Here is a 5,604-nt window from a genome sequence, read left to right on the forward strand (position 1 = left end):
AAATTCGAGACGTGGAAAGTGTTATGTACAGCCGCGAGTTGTTGAGGTAACTCAAGTCGGTAAGCTACTGGTCCGACACGATCAATAATCTTGAATGGTCCAATATACCTTGGATTTAATTTCCCTCGTTTACCAAATCGAACAACGCCTTTCCAAGGTGCAACTTTAAGCATGACCATCTCTCCAATTTCAAATTCTATATGTTTTCTTTTAATGTCAGGGTAGCTCTTTTGTCGACTTTGGGCGGTTTTCAACCGTTGTTGAATTTGGATGATCTTCTCGGTAGTTTCTTGTATAATCTCTGGACCCGTAATCTGTCTATCCCCCACTTCACTCCAACAAATCGGAGACCTGCACTTTCTACCATAAAGTGCTTCAAATGGCGCCATCTCAATGCTTGAATGGTAGCTGTTGTTGTAGGAAAATTCTGCTAACGGTAGATGTCGATCCCAACTGTTTCCGAAATCAATAACACATGCTCGTAGCATGTCTTCAAGCGTTTGTATCGTCCTTTCACTCTGCCCATCAGTTTGTGGATGATAGGCAGTACTCATGTCTAGACGAGTTCCTAATGCTTGCTGCAATGTCTGCCAGAATCTTGAAATAAATCTGCCATCCCTATCAGAGATAATAGAGATTGGTATTCCATGTCTGGAGACGACTTCCTTCAAATACAGTCGTGCTAACTTCTCCATCTTGTCATCTTCTCTTATTGGCAGGAAGTGTGCTGATTTGGTGAGACGATCAACTATTACCCAAATAGTATCAAAACCACTTGCAGTCCTTGACAATTTAGTGATGAAATCCATGGTAATGTTTTCCCATTTTCATTCCGGGATTTCGGGTTGTTGAAGTAGACCTGATGGTTTCTGATGCTCAGCTTTGACCTTAGAACACGTCAAACATTCTCCTACGTATTTAGCAACATCGGCTTTCATACCCAGCCACCAAAAATGTTTCTTGAGATCCTTGTACATCTTCCCCGTTCCAGGATGTATTGAGTATCAGGTTTTATGAGCTTCTCTAAGTACCATTTCTCTCATATCTCCAAATTTTGGTACCCAAATCCTTTCAGCCCTATACCGGGTTCCGTCTTCCTGAATATTAAGATACTTCTCCGATCCTTTGGGTATTTCATCCTTTAAATTTCCCTCTTTTAAAACTCCTTGTTGCGCCTCCTTTATTTGAGTAGTAAGGTTATTATGAATCATTATATTCATAGATTTTACTCGAATGGGTTCTCTGTCCTTCCTGCTCAAGGCATCGGCTACCACATTTGCCTTCCCCGGGTGGTAACGAATCTCAAAGTCGTAATCATTCAACAATTCAATCCACCTACGCTGCCTCATATTCAGTTGTTTCTGATTAAATATGTGTTGAAGACTTTTGTGGTCGGTATATATAATACTTTTGACCCCATATAAGTAGTGCCTCCAAGTCTTTAATGCAAAAACAACCGCGCCTAATTCCAAATCATGCGTCGTATAATTTTGCTCGTGAATCTTCAATTGTCTAGAGGCATAAGCAATCACCTTCGTTCGTTGCATTAATACACAACCGAGACCGTGCTTTGATGCGTCACAATAAATCACAAAATCATCATTCCCTTCAGGCAATGATAATATAGGTGCCGTAGTTAGCTTTTTCTTCAATAACTGAAACGCTTTCTCTTGTTCATCCTTCCATTCAAATTTCTTCCCTTTATGCGTTAATGCAGTCAAGGGTTTTGCTATTCTGGAAAAGTCTTGGATGAACCTTCTGTAGTAACCAGCTAGTCCTAAAAACTGGCGTATGTGTTTCGGAGTTTTCGGGGTTTCCCACTTTTCAACAGTTTCTATCTTTGCCGGATCCACCTTAATACCTTCTTTGTTCACTATGTGACCGAGGAATTGAACTTCTTCCAACAAAAATGCACACTTTGAAAACTTAGCGTACAATTTTTCCTTCTTCAATACTTCTAACACCTTTCTCAAATGTTCACCGTGTTCTTGGTCATTCTTTGAGTAAATAAGTATGTCATCAATGAAAACAATGACAAACTTGTCAAGGTATGGTCCACACACTCGGTTCATAAGGTCCATGAACACAGCTGGTGCATTAGTTAAACCAAACGGCATGACCATAAACTCGTAATGACCGTAACGTGTTCTGAAAGCAGTCTTTAGAATATCATCTTCTTTCACCCGCATTTGATGATACCCGGAACGTAAGTCAATCTTTGAATAAACAGACGAGCCTTGTAGTTGATCAAATAAGTCGTCGATTCTCGGTAGTGGGTAGCGGTTCTTGATGGTAAGTTTGTTCAACTCTAGGTAGTCGATACACAACCTGAATGTACCATCTTTCTTCTTGACAAACAAAACAGGAGCTCCCCACGGTGATGTGCTTGGTCGAATGAAACCACGCTCTAAAAGTTCTTGTAATTGGCTTTGCAGTTCTTTCATCTCGCTGGGTGCGAGTCTGTAAGGAGCACGAGCTATTGGTGCAGCTCCTGCTACAAGATCTATTTGAAATTCAACGGATCGATGTGGGGGTAATCCCGGTAATTCTTTCGGAAATACATCGGGAAATTCTTTTGCAATGGGAACATCATTGATGCTCTTTTCTTCAGTTTGTACTTTCTCGACGTGTGATAGAACAGCATAGCAACCTTTTCTTATTAGTTTTTGTGCCTTCAAATTACTAATAAGATGTAGCTTCGTGTTGCCCTTTTCTCCGTACACCATTAAGGGTTTTCCTTTTTCTTGTATAATGCGAATTGCATTTTTGTAACAGACGATCTCTTTTTTCACTTCTTTCAACCAGTCCATACCGCTTATCACATCAAAACTCCCTAACTCTACTGGTATCAAATCAATCTTAAATGTTTCGCTAACCAGTTTAATTTCTCGATTCCGACATATATTATCTGCTGAAATTAATTTACCATTTGCTAATTCGAGTAAAAATTTACTATCCAAAGGCGTCAATGGACAACTTAATTTAGCACAAAAATCTCTACTCATATAGCTTCTATCCGCACCTAAATCAAATAAAACGTAAGCAGATTTATTGTCAATAAGAAACGTACCCGTAACAAGCTCCGGGTCTTCCTGTGCCTCTGCCGCATTAATATTGAAAACTCTTCCGCGGCCTTGTCCATTCGTGTTCTCCTGGTTCGGGCAATTTCTAATAATGTGGCCCAGTTTTCCACATTTATAACAAACTACATTGGCATAACTTGCTCCGACACTACTTGCTCCGCCATTACTCATTCCGACACCATTTGTTCCTTTCGTTCTATTAACCCCTGGTCCGTAGACCTCACACTTCGCCGCGCTATGACCATTTCTTTTACACTTGTTGCAAAATTTGGTGCAGAACCCCGAGTGATACTTTTCACACCTTTGGCATAGCTGCTTCAGATTGTTGTTGTTGTTGCGGTTATTATTGTTGTTGGGATGATTGTTGTAGTTGCTGTTCTTGTTGTTGTTGTTGTTGTTGTTATTGTTGTTGTTGTTGTTGTTGTTGTTGTTGTTGGGCCGTTTGTTGTAATTGCGATTGATGTTGCGATTGTTGGGATAATTGTTGCGATTATTGATGTAATTGCTGTTGTTGTTGTATTGGTGATTCTTATCACCGTTTTCCTCCCACTTTCTTTTGACTTGCTTCACATTGGCCTCTTCAGCAGTCTGTTCTTTAATTCTTTCTTCAATCTGGTTCACTAGTTTGTGAGCCATTCTACATGCCTGTTGTATAGAGGCGGGTTCGTGTGAACTTATATCTTCTTGGATTCTTTCCGGTAATCCTTTCACAAACGCGTCGATCTTCTCTTCCTCATCTTCGAATGCTCCCGGACACAACAGGCACAATTCTGTGAATCATCTTTCGTACGTGGTAATATCAAATCCTTGGGTTCGTAACCCTCTAAGTTCTGTCTTGAGCTTATTGACCTCGGTTCTGGGACGGTACTTCTCGTTCATCAAGTGCTTGAATGCTGACCACGGTAGTGCGTACGCATCGTCTTGTCCCACTTGCTCTAGATAGGTATTCCACCATGTTAACGCAGAACCTGTGAAGGTATGCGTAGCGTACTTCACTTTGTCCTCTTCAGTACACTTACTTATGGCAAACACCGATTCGACCTTCTCGGTCCACCGTTTCAATCCGATTGGTCCTTCGGTTCCATCAAATTCCAAAGGTTTGCAGGCAGTGAATTCTTTGTAGGTGCATCCTATACGATTTCCTGTACTGCTAGATCCAAGGTTATTGTTGGTATGTAGCGCAGCCTGTACTGCGGCTATGTTTGAAGCTAGAAAAGTACGGAATTCCTCTTCATTCATATTCACGGTGTGTCGAGTAGTCGGTGCCATTTCCTTCAAAATAGTCAAATGGAACAAGTTAATCATACAGAATATTAAGAGTAGTTAATAGTATTTCGTAGCATAATATGAACTCATTTATAAAAGCTTTTTCTTCATATTAGCGTTTTATAAGTTTAAATTCGTGTAGTACCTACCCGTTAAGTTCATACTTAGTAGCTAATATACAATTCAACTACTACAATTCTATATGAAAAACTGATTATAATAATATTTCGCGTTCAAACTTTTATACAATATTTTACAAACTTACAATACCGCTTATTTTACATAAAGCATGAAATATAGCACACAATAACTTTGATACAAGATAGTTGTGAAGATAATTCTAGCTAGTACACAAGTCGTTCAGCAAAGGCAATAAAGACACGTAATTCATACGTCCAGAAACAAGTCATGCATTCTGGTTTTACTAGGACTACTTCCCATCCTTGGTTTTGTGGAACATAACCGTTATGGCCGTTGATAAGACAGCGTGTTGTAACGTCGTCAAAGGGACGAGGGTTACGTAATGTCCAACAGTCCCGTAATAATCTAAAAACCTCATTTCTTACCCCAATTACCGACTCCGTCACTTGTGGAAACGTTTTGTTTAATAGTTGTAGCCCGATGTTCTTGTTCTCACTTTGGTGAGAAGCGAACATTACTAATCCGTAAGCATAACATGCTTCTTTATGTTGCATGTTAGCCGCTTTTTCTAAATCACGAAGTCCAATATTCGGATATTTTGAGTCAAAATAATTTCTTAACCCATTGCGTAAAATAGCATTTGGGTTCCCCGCAATATATGCGTCAAAGTAAACACATCGTAACTTATGGATTTCCCAATGTGATATCCCCCGTCTTTCAAACGAAAGCCTTTTATAAACCAAGGCATTCTTGGAACGTTCTTCGAATGTCTTACAAACTGATCTTGAAATGTCCCGTTCTTATTGATTAAAAACGTTCCATATTAATTGATTTCGTTGCGAGGTTTTGACCTCTATATGAGACGTTTTTCAAAGACTGCATTCATTTTTAAAACAAACCATAACCTTTATTTCATAAATAAAGGTTTAAAAAGCTTTACGTAGATTATCAAATAATGATAATCTAAAATATCCTGTTTACACACGACCATTACATAATGGTTTACAATACAAATATGTTACATCGAAATCAATTTCTTGAATGCAGTTTTTACACAATCTCATACAAACATGGACTCCAAATCTTGTCCTTATTTTAGTATGCAACAGCGGAA

Source organism: Rutidosis leptorrhynchoides, chromosome 3 (assembly GCF_046630445.1).
Source record: "Rutidosis leptorrhynchoides isolate AG116_Rl617_1_P2 chromosome 3, CSIRO_AGI_Rlap_v1, whole genome shotgun sequence".
Lineage (NCBI taxonomy): Eukaryota > Viridiplantae > Streptophyta > Magnoliopsida > Asterales > Asteraceae > Rutidosis > Rutidosis leptorrhynchoides.